General features: G+C 42.5%; 1 protein-coding gene across 1 annotated transcript in view; it reads right to left on the reverse strand.

Moving 5' to 3' along the window:
• Nucleotides 1-15,665, reverse strand: part of P2RX3 (purinergic receptor P2X 3) — a 684,798-nt gene that overhangs the window by 206,474 nt on the left and 462,659 nt on the right. The gene's annotated exons all lie outside the window — the stretch shown is intronic.

The raw sequence follows: 15,665 nt of genomic DNA on the forward strand, positions 1-15,665 counted from the left end.
GGGGTCAGTGGTGACCTAGGCAGAGGGTGCCACCGATCGTCACCCGCTACCCCCTCCTGGTCTACCTACACCACATAGAGTCTGGAAAGGTGCCCGGTATAGCAACACCCTAGGCGGCTACCTGCTTGGCCTATGCCTAAGGCCGGCTATGTGTGTGGTCCCTTGGGCATCGGGAGCGTGGCACGTCTGCCGTTGGTATGTCCAGCATTACCCACATCCGGCCCCAAGGCAGTTAACACAACATCCATGGGTCCACATGGTGTCCCAGCTGTGCACTCCGGGAACTCTATGGACAATTTAACCCACACTTCGGACAGCTGTGTAATCCTAGCCTCACCTCAGGATACGTGCCTGAGTAGTAGCACAGGGCGACTGTAGTCACACTCCACATAGATGGTGCCTCCACTGACCCTGGGTATTACCATACCATTAGTTTGACAAGCCTTATCTGCAAAGCCATGGAGATGGATCATAATGGGACACATAGATGAGGACATAGGGGACCCGCATACTTTGGATACAACCCAGTTTAGCTTGGTCATAGTCAGATCATGCCCTTTACCGTGTTTCACTTTGTAGAATCAGTCACCAAGGCCATTGCTGAGGGTAAACCAGTCCATACAGCCTACCTCAACCCGGCAGAGGCCGTCGACACAATACCCCCTCGGGTATACTTGATGAACCCGTCATCTTGAATGTAAGTCCATACATCGCCCTATGGGTTGCAAGCGGGCTGGGTCACAGAACACACATGGCCATAGTTGCTGGCGCCATGTCATACTCACAGCCAGTCACAGGTGGTGTCCCATGGGGCTCAGTCCTGGGTCCACTATTTCCAGCATCTCGTTTCCAATGTACACGCACACACAGGGGTTATGGGTGACAATGTTTGCATCGACTGCAAACGGATGCCAGGTCAGACACACATCTGACACAGATATCCTTCAGGAGTGCCTCACAGATGTGGATAAGTGGTACCAGAGACATGTCCTACAGCTAAATGCCAGGAAATGCATAGGCATACCCTTGGGATGAACAAGGTTACCCGAGCTACCATATAGGTGGCAGTCCACTGAACACGGAGGGGTTACCAGTGATCTGGGGACACGTGTTGTTGTTAACCGTTCGTTAGACACACATGTTGCTAACATAGTTGGGTAGACCTTCCACATTGGCCACATCATCATGAAGGGATTCACATCTAGATCAGGGAGGTCATTGTCCTTGTACTCATCACTCAATAGACCTATGATTGGGTACAATGCCCGTTCAGAATGTATCTGACCCAACACCTGCAGCAGCTGGAAAGGCAACAACAGTTCTTCGACAATCGGATGCAGGGTCTCAGGTATATGTGTTATACTGACCGACTGAAAGTATTCCAGCTGTATACAGTTGCATACCAGTTGCCCAGAGGTGACCCGTGCCTGGCATGCGGCTAGGTCGAACCAGATCTGATGACTATGCTTCACGTAAATAAGGTAGATCCTCAGAACCACAAGGGCAGCTGGCGTACACCTTGACACTGTCATTAATCGCACGTGTTGTTGGGACGGATTCATCACCCGGACACTCACTATGCTGTGGTGCGACATCCCAGTACATGTAAGGGCAAGCACCTCGCTGGCCTTCTGTTAGTATTTACACATGGATGTCTGCATTGATTTATTTCTGTAACCTTGTAAATGAATGTTACATTAGCACATTGTGAATCTTTACATTTCGTTGGTCTATTTTACAGTACTCATATTCATACGGTTTATGTGTATATATTATGGTTCATTCATATTACTAGGTGTCTGCAGTTCTGTTAATATATTGGCACAATCCGTAGGACATATACATGTAGCTTACACAGTCAGAGATTTGGAAAACATTTTATGTTGGTTCATGTTTCATATATGTACATATTTTCCATTTTCCGGTGAATACTGTACCTTCGAACAATGTCTGTTGTCCTCACTGTGTGGGATGTGTAACCCAAGTAAGGTTTGTTAAGCTTGTCTGCCTTTAAGGCATGTAATTAGTACCTAGCACATCTAATGTACCAACCAATTAATGCTTGTAAATTTAGTAGGTTGAACTACATTGTATGTAGTCTGAATAAGTCTGCTTATGAAGCAGGCAGTGTGCTCAATACACTATGGTGACTGCCTTTAATTCTTGGTGTGCTCTGGTTGGTCACTGCCAGTCCCTACAGTACCTCGTCTTTGCTTTGGACTTCATCGGCTGGTTGTCTGTGTTTCTTGTATGGAGAATGTCAACTGTAGTCCCTATGTGTATGAGTTGTGTAATGCTTTACTACGGCAGTGTAATTCCACGGGTTTGCATTTATGTGTGCCATCTTAGTCATCGCTTGTCCATCCATGTGAATTGCCTACTATACACTGGTATGGGGCTGTACACATTTCACACCTGCATTTGCATTCCCGGAGTATGGTGTGCATTATTAGTGGAGAGTGGCGCATGTGCTACGCTACGTCCCTCCCAGGCGGGACAAAGGATTGCCTTTGAAACAACACGAGGCCTGATTCTACATACCCAGACTCCCTTGACTGCAACAGTGGACAGTACCCATTACACATCCTTCATGTGTGCTGCAGTGTGATGTGGCCGCAGCTGTATGGACCCGATACCCTGGGTATTTCTGTGCATGTGTGCTGTAGTTCATGGACAGCTATCATCAACATTGAACACGCTTGCGTGCCTATGTGTACCTGTGTCGTGGTGGCGACAATTAGATCACATGAGTAATGCAGGAAGCTAGCAGGCATGCTCTGAACAGAATTTTGGGTCCTACAATGGACACCGATGTGCATTTGTCAAGTTAGATGTTGCTGGACTGTGTCCACCTGCCCAGTGCTTTTCACTGCTGGTGTATGTTCCCCAATCGCGGATGTCTGTTTGACTACCCATTCCACATGGTGCTACATAACCGGCTGCGTTAGTACTGTGAACAAATGACATACATCCAAAGATGGTGGTTACCAACTGCTTCATATAAACCTCAGACATCCCAATGGGACATATCCGTCACTATATTTCCAATATAACACCACCAGAACATGTTGCTTACCTATGCATTCATGTAACCATGTTGTCTTCGTAGGTGGGAATGCCATAGTTTACACATCCTACGTGACGTTGTGTGTGTGCCATTGGTATGTGTTCCACAGGTCGCACATCTGTTCCGCTGTATGGTAGCGGGTGCTCCTCAGTCTGTTGCTGGCAGATTGAGTGCTGTGTCCGCCGGTGTTGGCACGAGAGTCAGGCTCTGTATGTGGAATGTCAACTGTGGGCCCTATGTGTATTTCCTGTGTCATGCCTTACGGCGGCTATGTCATTTACCGGGGTTTGCAGTTGTGGGTGCCATCCTGGCCATACGGGTGTCCATCCATGACAATTGCCTACTGGACACTAGTATGGGGCTGTACACATTCCACACCTACATTTAGCATTCTCCGGAGTATGTTTTGCATTATTAGCGGGAGTAAGGCAGGTGCTACGCACATCCCTCCCACAGGGCGGGAGGAAGGATTGCCTGCGAAACAACACCGAGCACAGAGTCTACATACCCAGAATCCCTTGACCGCGACAATTGACAGTACCCATTACACATCCGTCCTCTGTGCGGAAGTGTGATGTGGATGCAGTGCTATGGACCCGGTACCCTGTGTAATTCTGTGCATCTGTGCTGCATTACATGGACAGCTATCAGCAACATTAAACACGTTTGCGGTGCATATGTGTACCTGTGGCGTCAATGAGTTCACTTAAGTGTTGAAAGAATGCGGCATTCCTGTCTTTAGACAAATTTTTGGGTCCTACATTGGACACCACTGTGCATATGTAAAGTGTAGAGCTTGTCGGACTGTGTCCTTGTGAGAAGTGGGTTTCACTGAGACTGTGTGTTCAGGAATCGCGGATGTCTGTTGGACTACCCATTCCACATGGTGCTACATAACCAGGTGATGTAGTACTGTGGACAAATTACATACATCCAACGATGCTGGTTAGCAAATACTCAATTTAAACCGCAGCCGTCCCACTGGGACATATCCGTCACTGTATTTCCACTATAACACCACCAGAACATGTTGCTTACCTATGCATTCATTTAACCATGTTGTCTTCATAGGTGGGAAAGCCATAGTTTACATATCCTACTTGACGTTGTGTGTGTGCCATTAGTATGTGTTCCACAGGTCGCACATCTGTTGCGCTGTATGGTAGCGGGTGCTCCTCAGTCTGTTGCTGGCAGATTGAGTGCTGTGTACGCCGGTGTTGGCACGGTCCTGCTTTGTATGTGGAATGTCAACTGTAGTCCCTATGTGTATTTCCTGTGTTATGCCTTCCCGCGGCTATGTCATTTACCCGTGTCTGCAGTTGTGGGTGCCATTCTGGCCATACGGGTGTCCATCCATGACAATTGCCTACTGGACACTACTATAGGGCTGTACACATTCCACACCTACATTTAGCATTCTCCGGAGTATGGTTTGCATTATTAGCGGAGAGTAAGGCAGGTGCTACGCGAAATCCCTCCCACAGGGCGGGTGAATGATTGCCTGCGAAACAACACCGAGCACAGAGTCTTCATACCCAGAATCCCTTGACCGCAACAATTGCCAGTACCCATTACACATCCGTCATGTGTGCGGAAGTGTGATGTGGATGCAGTTCTATGGACCCGGTACCCTGGGTTTTCTGTGCATCTGTGCTGCATTACATGGAGAGCTATCAGCAACATTAAACACGCTTGCGGTGCATATGTGTACCTGTGACTACAATGAGTTCCGTTAGGTGATTAAAGAAGGCGGAAGAGCTGTCTTTAGACAAATTTTTGGGTCCTACAATGGACACCACTGTGCATATGTAAAGTGTAGAGCTTGACGGACTGTGTCCTTGTGAGCATTAGATTTCACTGATACTGTGTGTTCAGGTATCGCGGATGTCTGTTTGACTACCCATTCCACATGGTGCTACATAACCAGCTGATTTAGTACTGTGAACAATTGACATACATCCAAAGATGCTGGTTACCAACTGCTTCATATAAACCGCAGACATCCCAATGGGACATATCCGTCACTGTATTTCCAATATAACACCACGGAACATGTTGCTTACCTATGCATTCATTTAACCATGTTGTCTTCATAGGTGGGAATGCCATAGCTTACATATCCTACTTGACGTTGTGTGTGTGCCATTAGTATGTGTTCCACAGGTCGTACATCTGTTCCGCTGTGCGGTAGCGGGTGCTCCTCAGTCTGTTGCTGGCAGACTGAGTGCTGTGTCGCCGGTGTTGGCACGAGAGTCCGGCTCTGTATGTGGAATGTCAACTGTGGTCCCTATGTGTATTTCCTGTGTCATGCCTTACCGCGGCTATGTCATTTACCGGGTTTGCAGTTGTGGGTGCCATCCTGGACATACGGGTGTCCATCCATGACAATTGCCTACTGGACACTACTATAGGGCTGTACACATTCCACACCTACATTTAGCATTCTCCGGAGTATGTTTTGCATTATTAGCGGGAGTGAGGCAGGTGCTACGCACATCCCTCCCACAGGGCGGGAGGAAGGATTGCCTGCGAAACAACACCGAGCACAGTGTCTACATACCCAGAATCCCTTGACTGCAACAATTGACAGTACCCATTACACATCCGTCATGTGTGCGGAGGTGTGATGTGGATGCAGTTGTATGGACCCGGTACCCTGGGTATTTCTGTGCATCTGTGCTGCATTACATGCACAGCTATCAGCAACATTAAACACTCTGGCGGTGCATATGTGTACCTGTGACGACAATGAGTTCAGGTACGCATTGAAATAAGACATAATTTGGTTCTTTCCACAATTTTGGGTCCTACAATGGACACCACTGTGCATATGTAAAGTGTAGAGCTTGTCGGACTGTGTCCTTGTGAGCAGTGGGTTTCACTGATGCTGTGTGTTCAGCAATTGTGTATGTGTGCTTGACTACCCATACTGTGTTGTGCTACAGGAAACATGTCTTCCGACACCAGAAACCAATGCTATACATCCATTGTTGCAGGTTAACAACCACTTTCATACCATACCCAGAGGTCACGATTGGGAGGTATTGCCACTTTATTATCGGAACAACACCCCCAGACTGTGTACATCATGGGAACTTTAGGCCAGTCTTACCGGCCATTTCCAATTGTAATTGGCAGACACATGTCAATACATGTATGATAACACATATTGTCATGCAGAAGTTGATCTATGTTATTTGGACATTGGCTTCTGCTTTTGGCATCCGTTGCTGTGAGTGTTGCCAGTTAACATACACATTGCTTGCTCAGAGGCAGACTACACACTACTGCGCAGTACTGTGGTCTCCTTTAAGGACCCTGAGCCAGTGGTCAATGGTACAGCAGCCACTGCATCAATCACATTTGCCATCTACCAGTACCTACAGGACTGCATGTACCAGGCATTCACTTACCCAACTGTGGTTCATTGTACCAATGCCAAGCGTCCAGTGTGGTGTACCCCAGCCATACACATGATGTACAACACGAGGAGGTGGCTACTACAGGGTGGAGCAGACACCTTGTGAGGTGTGACACCCTTGGTCATCATATGTGTAGAGTTACACAATGTCATGGGATTGTCCAGGGCACATTCCACAGATATACCTACATGGACCTGGCTGACAATCATACCACCTTCAGTTGCTATGCTCGACACCTGTGAGGTCACTACCACATATGCTCTGACTGGGTTCACATAGAGGTGGGGTTTACTCAACATACACACATTGCCGACATACAGGCTGACAGGTCCAGTGAGGACATCTCCACACCCTCCACCACACATGTGGAGATGTCTGTACCAGCGGTTTGTGGTCACCAAATGTTCTGTGACACACAGGTGGGACATGCTCTCTCCAGGGTAGTGTGAAAAGCATCCATGAGACCAGATGGTGAGCCCGCTGTGTACTCCACTATCTCATTTGGGATTAGGACCCACAGTTAGGACAGCTATTTCTTTATAGCCTCACCTCAGGTAGGGTGCCCAGGTTGTATCGCATGACAACTGTATTCCCACATCACAGGGCCAATGCCTCCACTGAGGCTGGTTATTACTGTCCCAGTACCCTGAGGAGACCTATCTGCATAGACATGGGGTGGGATCATACTGCGGTTCGTACATGACTGCATAGGGGACATACATGCTTGCATCCCACACGGTTTGTCTTATTCAGGGCGGTTCATGCCTTTAAGACATGGTTGACATTTTCGACGGTCACCCAGCCCATTGCTGGGGTGTTGCAGTCCATACAGCCTACCTCGTCCTGGCAAAGGGCTTCATAACATTACCCCCTCAGGTAGCGTTAATGAAACCATTGGCTGGGATGTGAACATGTACATCACAGAATGTGTTGTAAACTGTCTATGTGACACAACCCACATGGTCATAGTTGCTGGCTGCATGTCAGACCAACTGCCTGTCACAGGTGGTGTCCCATGGTGCCATTCCGTGGGTGCACCCTGTCATACATCTACATTTCCACGGTACAGGCACACACGGCGGTGTTATGGGTAACATTGTTTGTAGATGCTTGCAGAACAGATGCCATACTGGGACGGACATCTGACACAGATATCCTTCGCAGGGGCCTCCCGGATATGCATATCTGCTGTCAGGGACATGTCCCACAGCTGACTGGTACATAATGCAAAGTCATACCTGTCGAGGGGTAGTAGGTCACCCCTGTACAACGTATAGGTGGCTGTCCACACAGCACAGGGGTGACTACCAGGGATCAGGGGACAGGGTTTGTCGGTCGCCTTTCATTCAACACACACATTGCTATCGTGGTTCTGTGGGACTTCTACATTGACCACCTGTATGTGCAGGGAGTCACATCTGACTTCACAGCCCGACACGCATACACGGTCACTATATAGCATAGAACTTCACTTATTTGCCTAAGTATGAGCTTATTGTTGTGGCAGTTTGGTAGCTTATTCTGTTTCTTGGGACATTTAGGTATTTCAGTTACGGAGATAACCGATTCAGGCTACAATTACATTAAATCAGGGAAATCATTATGACCTACACTCTTCGCACACTTCCCGTTTTAATGCTTTATTTGAACACGTATGCCAATACAGGGACTGCCCTCGCAAAGTGGGACGGTTGGTGACCTTAGTCGCTACTCCTGTGTCGGTGCGGCGTGCTGACATGCTGCTGTACACCTTCTCTGACTATGCACACTCACAGTACATTGCTGTACGGACACGGTATTACGCGTATCCTTTGTTCCTTGGACAGGTACATTTCGGCTGCGTGGGTTTTATTTGCTTCTCTGTTTAGTTAGGACGGGTACTTTGTTGCATACTCTGCGGACATTTCATTCTGCACGGGCCATGGCTGCAGCCATTTCTATTCTGGGCGGACTATGGCAGACAGCACGTTAGGTTGCTCTTCGCCTGCCTGCTTAAACACGCCTACTGACGCATCCTACTTGGGCTCGCTCACGTACACTACGCACATGCCTGTGGTTACGGTGCACTCTCATTAATATGCATATGGCGCTACTGCGCCGGCTATGCAATGCACCGCCGGCGCAAGCCTTACGCCGGCCTTGCGCCGAGCTTCATGAATCCCGGGGATAATCTTTTTCATCAAATATTAGACTATGTGGTGATTAACAAGAAAATTATAATGGAAGGGGACTTTAATTGTGATTTAAGGGGAAAATGTAAAAAGAAATGGAAAGATGTAAACAAGTACAGGAAGTGATACAATGTGGTAAATTAACTGTGTGGAATAAAAGTCAGTGGACTTATATAAGGCGGACTTGGATCTGAAGTTGATTTTTTTGTATTATCAGAAGGTTTGTGGGTACCAGATGGTGATACAGGTGTGATGGGTTTTTCAGACCATTTAGCAATATGGATGGAGGTGATGGAAGAAAGGTAATATATTAAAATAGTAAAGGGAATAAAAAATATTAGGGAAATTATGGGATAAAATTGAAGAGTGGGAAGTACTATAATTTTGGAAAAATCATACAGCCATGAAGGACTTATTTTATACTGGTCTGAATGGTGGAGTGAATTAAAAATAAGTATTTTATCAGTGGCAGAAAAATGTAAGAAAGGAAGAGAAAGTAAAATATAGGAAAATGTATAGAAATGTATGGATAATTTACAGAATAATATAACAGAGTATTATGATATGGAAAAATAAATATATAAAAGAAATTGAGAACATTTTCAGGCATTACTGTTTAAGCAGAAATATTATTTACAAGGGAGAAGGAAGGAGGTAACTGTATATATGGATAAAACAGTAAAGGAGGATATTAGTATAATGAGGGAACTGAAAATGTAAAAGTTGAGGTAAAAAGAACAAAAGACCAAACAGCATGTGGAAAATATGTGTGAGTAAAACAATGAAAAATAAGAGAGAATGGAAAGGGGAAAAATCCAGAATGAGTTAATTAAGAATTTTAAAAATAAATCACTACTTAGAAAAGTGAAAGATGATTCATTATCAGGTCCAGATGGTGTAGGAAATGGAATGTACAATAAATTAGTGGATAGGCAAATATAGTATTTTGTAAATGTACTGAATTAATTGTTGAAAGAAGGGTTTATATATGAAGAGTCGTGTAGTGGGATATTAAAATTTATATAGAAGAAAGATAAGAAAATAAAAAATGGAGACCCATCACACAAAATGAAACAGATTATACTTTTTTATGAGAATAACACTGAAGAAAATGGAAGGAAGGAAGGATGAGGACTGTTATGGAAGAAAATATATATGGTATAAAAGGGAAGGGATGTCAAGAATTGTTATTGGTTGTGAGAAAAATTGTGAATGTGAAACTTTGGTGATATTAGCAAAGACATTTGATACAGTCCAACATTATGCTTTGTGAGATGTTATGGAGAAAGATGAAATAGTTAATATAATTAGGAGAGTATGTATGTCACTATATCAAAATAATAGAGTGAGAATGTTAGTGAATGGGTGGTTGAGTAAGGAAATATGCATGAAGTGTGGTTTAAGACAAGGATGCCTCATAAGAGGAATATTGTTTGAACTGGTAATGAATGCAATAATGAGTGAATTAGCTTATAGAATGAACGATGCTAAATATGTGATACAAAAGAAGGTGGTGATTTCAGTAGTTTTGACATACACAGAAGATATACTTGCAGTTGCTAAGAACAACATATGAATAAGAAAAGTGTTGGTTTGTCTGAATAGCTGTTTAAATGAAACAGTAACAGAAACTAATAAAGCTAAAAGTAAGGGTTTGGGTACTGTGGTGAAAATTGAGGGGTGTATTTTTTCAATCAGTAAGTTGTCTGTGAGGGATAAAATTTGGGGAAAATGATGTAGTTATGATGCAATGGGAGGGTTAGATAAATTAAATGAAAAAAATATGTCTTCTGAGGAGGATACATAGATTAACATTCAGGAAAAATGTTTATCTGCTGAATTATGTATTAATGGGAAAATAGCATATAAGTCAAATATTTATATGATCCCACAAAATTATGAAAAAGAAGTTGTGCAATAGGTGTTTTCTTTCATACAGGGTTCAAGATTAAACCCAGTGAAAAGAGGCATGTTTTATATGGGTGAAGTTGAAGGGGACTGGGGTTACTAAACCCAGTTGTTTATTCTGCTTCTTTAAACTTGTAGAGAGTATTAAAGTGGATAAAGGAAGAGGCTGTATAACAAAAGGAAGAAAATCATAGCAAAAATTAGGAGGTGCAGCACCCAGCAGGATAAAAACATTCTCATCCAACTAAACAAACAACTCGGAGGAAAATAAAGTCTACCAAAGCCAAATTTGAGGTAAATTTGGCTTCCCAAGCCAAGGACAACCAAAATGCATTCTTTAGTTATGTCCGCAACCTCAAAGGCAAAACACAATTGTGTGCAGAGCTCATTGTAAATGGAGCTACCTATAATGAGCCAGACAAGACAAGACGTGTCACTGTTAGAAGAGTATAGAAGCAGCAACAGATCAACAAAAATACTCAGAAAGATAGACATGATAAAAGTATCAGAACAGATCAGGATCTTTAGCACAGAATTGCAAATAATAAACTAAAAATATCTGCACAGGCAGAAAAACTTAGAAGATATGCAGATAAATATAAAGGAAAAGTATAAAATAAGCAATTTATTGATGACACAAAAGGTTTTATAGAGAATTGGGAAACAAGGCAAAAGGAATTGAAATACCACCAAAAAAAGAAGAAATAGATATGTCCTGGAGAAATATCTATGAAGATCCTGTGGAACGTAACAAAGATTCTGAATGGTGACCAGGAAATAAAAGAAAGAATAAGAGGTTGAAATTTGCAGGATATGAAATGGGATGAAGTAACAGCCAAAGAGATTGAAACAAAGTTAAGAAAAGCTCCTAACTAGAAAACCCCAGGCCCAGATGCAGTACCTAATTTCTGGCTAAAAGTATTAACATCTTTACATGAAGAGTTAGCCATGAGTAAGAACTATTTATATCCGCACCAGGAACAGACACAACCCTGGTTAACAACAGGAAAAACAAAACTCCTACTTAAGAGCGAACCTGCAAGCTATCCTAAAAACTATAGACCAATAACTTGCCTTCTGATAACATATAAACTGTACACTGGAATTGATGCTGACAGAGTTTATAGTAACTTAGAGGAAAACTCAATCATGGCAATAGAAAAAAAGGGTAATATAAGAAACTTATATGGAACAAAGGATCATTTGTTGTTAAATAAAGTCATAATGGAGAACTGTAAAAAAGGGGAAGAATCTAAGGTATGGGCCTCCTTGAAATTGATTACATGTATAGTTTGCAATTGTAGGACTGCAAACATATCTGCTGACTTAACAAGACCCAAACATAGTTAAAATTTTAAAACATGAGGAGAATAAATCTAAGATGACTTCCCTGCTTAGTTTATCAGGAGCATATTGGTGTCAAGCGGGAATGGAAATCAAACCAGAAGTAGATAAAAATCAGGCAGCAACTAAATGTACCAAACAATTAAAGAATATAAGGTGAAGGATCAGATGAGAAGGCAAGAAATGTGGAAAATGCATAAATATAGCTGCAAGTGCAGAAACTTCTTGGAAAAACCTCATGTTGATCAGGATCGAATGCAGGAATGGTTAAAGAGAGGTGAATTTAACCCAAAAGATAAAAGATTAATACTGGTGGCCCAAGATAGTGGACTGCATACACATTGGTTTAAAAGGGTCCATTGAACATGTGGGAGAAACAGATAAATGTAGGTTTTGTAAAACAGAATTGAAAACAGTCACACATCTTGTTGCTAGGTGTGATATAATAATGTTAGAAGGACTGTACACTGAAAGGCATAATACTGTGGCAAGAGTGTTGCATTGGGGATTGTGCAAACATTATAATATTGCAGTAGCTGAAAAACATTGTAAACATGAGCCACAAAGCATTATAGAAAATGATGAAGTTTGTATCACATGGGATCATCTCTTACCAACAGTTGAAAAATAGATGTGAGAAAACCAGATATACAGTAGAGAGTCAATTATCTGAACATCGATTAGCTGAAACGTCATTTGTCTGAACCAGCCTTCCAAAGTATTCGGGTAGGAAAAATCATAAAGTCTGAATATGTAAACATTATATGTGTTCGCTTGAGTATGTTTTTTGAGCTTGTAGCCAGCTCATGTGTGAAAAATATTCTTTATTGTCCACTAGAATCACTAAATTGTTGAAAAGTGTATTCCTGCATGCAGAAAAAAACAAGATTTTAGAACTTTTTTATGAGGTTCAATTATATGTTTGATTATCCAAACAGTTTGATTATCCCAACTATCCTAGGTCCCAGTTAGTTCAGATAATAAACTCTCTACTGTAATAGTCTATGATAAGAAGACAAAAGTAGCTTTGATCATAGAAATTGCTGTACCCAGTGACTGCAGTGTCTTACCTACAGAGAGGCACAAAGTCATAAAACACCAGGATTTACAGGCAGAACAGAGGGCAATGTGGAAGAAGGATACCCAAACAGTTGTAATAATAATAAGAGCAACAGGTCTTATAAAAAAATTTACAATCGTACTTAGATATGTTACCAATACATGTAACTCCATATGAATTGCAGAAGGAGTCATTACTGGGCACATTGTGGGTGCTGTGAACAGCACTTTTGGCTAACATCAAAGATTGAAACAATACTAATTTCATGAACTTTAATTATACTTTGACTTAGGAATGGGGTCCATTCTCATCATGCTATTAGAAACCCAAAAAACTTGAAGAAATTAAAAGTGAAAAAAGAGATAAACCTACTGGCCAACAAATTCATCTCCAACTTTACCCCTCTCTCCCCCTCAACTTTCCCTGAGGAAATACCATCAAATATAACACCCCTCTCCGGTCACCAGGGAACAGGTCCTTAATAACCTCTCTAAGGCCAAGAACACTAGCTCACTGGACCCAGATGATATCCCAGCATACCTTCTAAATAGCATGAAACATCACCTAACAGGCCCTCTGGAATTTCTATTTAGCTGTAGCCTCCAAACAGACTTCATGCCTCATAAATAGAGAATAGCAACAGTTATCCCTCTGCACAAAGGTATGCCATCTTCAGACCCTGGAAACTACAGATCCCTAAGTCTCACTAGTCTCATATGCAAAACCATGGAAAGAATTACCATCTAAATGATCAATAATGACATAGGAAACCTCCAGAAACTGGATCCAACCCAATTTGGTTTCATCAAGGACAAGTGATGCCTACGCAACCTGGTGGACTTCTTTGAGAAGGTCACCAAAATAATGGACATGGGGAAAATGATTCACACTGCCTACCTAGACATGGCCAAGGCATTTGAGACAATATTCCACTCTTGCATTGTTGACAGACTTAAGAAGTTAGGTACAAACCCTTATGTCACCTAGTAGATAGCCAGCTGGCTCACAGACAGGACCCAGAAAGTTAGAATTGGTGAGCCCACCTCTACTAAGAGGCCAGTCACAAGTCATGTTCCTCAGGGATCAGTCCTGGGATCACTCCTTTTTGGCATTTACTTCTCTGAAGTCAAGGCCAATGTCAATGGCCTCTGACTAAGTTTGCAAATGATTTCAAATTACGAGTTATCAGTTAATTGTGGTGGAATTGTTCTCCATGAAAGGATGACACAGACAAACCACTGGTTTCAGAGCCATAGACTAAAACTAAATGCCAAGAAATGCTTAATAGTGTCCTTCAGGAAGTCATCTACCCCTGGTAACTTATATTGACAACACACCTCTAACAGTTGACCCAATAGTCAGGAACTTGGAGACACACATAAAAAGTAATCTAGCCTTTGACCATCATGTGTCTATAGTAGTGAGGAAATCATTCTATGTAGTGCAAATTATAAACAAAGGTATAGTATTTAGGTCCATGGAAGTCATTGTTCTACTATATTCAGCATTCATCTAACCTATCATTGAATACAATGCCTCCTTTGGTATGTAATTAACCAGGAATATCCAACAATTGGAATGTTCACAGAGGTTCCTCACTAAAAGAATACAGAGCATAAGTAACATGTCCTATGCAGACCATCTCAAGGCTCTGTCTCTGTATTCTGTGTCCTACAGGCTAAGGGGAGATCTATATCTGCCATACAAGTTATTGTCAGACCCCCACTTTGATGGACCTCCAGCATATCCACAAAATAAATAGCACCAAAATTTACTGTTCTAAAGCCTTGTACCTTCCCTGTGATATAAACAGGACCTGTTGGAGAGACAGGTATGTATCCTAGAGACTACCCCATTCTCTGGAACAGAATCCCCATCCTTGTGAAGCAGAGTTCCTCCCTAACCCCAATTTAACTGTAACTTGGACAACTGGATAAGGAACAGGAAATTCATCTGTGGTTTGCACCTATGCCTCTAATGGACACAGGCAGCCTGTAAATGGTTAAAGTAATAAAAGAAAGTTGTCCCATGTGTCCCTAACCCAATTCAAGTGTAACTTGGACGACTGGATGGGGAACAGGAAATTCATCTGTGATTTTCACCTATGCCTCTAATGGACACAGGCAGCCTGTAAATGGTTAAAGTAATAAAAGAAAGTTGTCCCATGTGTCCCTAACCCAATTCAAGTGTAACTTGGACGACTGGATGAGGAACAGGAAATTCATCCATGGTTTGGCACCTATGTCTCTAATGGACACAGGCAGCCTGTAAATGGTTAAAATAAAACAAAGTTGTCCTGAGCCACAACCAAACAGTATAACTTAAAAATCAAATTTTAATAAAGTGTGACATAATTATTAAAATTTGATTTTGAAGTAGCAATGTTGTTATTAAAAATTTATTTTTAAGTTATACTCTTTGGATGCGGTTCTGGACAACTTTTTTTATTACTTTGTAATAGTATTTCTAGTTTTTTTTAGATTTATCAGTTGTGTTATCTTGTTTTATTTTTAGCCTGTAAATGGTTCATCTCCCAAGACTCTGCTTGTAAATGTTTTATCTCAGAAGCCCCTGCTTGCACTTATAAAGGGTACCAGAACTTGCCAGAGCTTTGGCATGCATGGCTAGTCTTAAAACGATGCTTGTGGTTATTAGCCTAGTAAATACTTATGAACTTATGAATGAGAAATTAA

Source organism: Protopterus annectens, chromosome 9.part0 (assembly GCF_019279795.1).
Source record: "Protopterus annectens isolate FY-2018-M chromosome 9.part0, PAN1.0, whole genome shotgun sequence".
Lineage (NCBI taxonomy): Eukaryota > Metazoa > Chordata > Ceratodontiformes > Protopteridae > Protopterus > Protopterus annectens.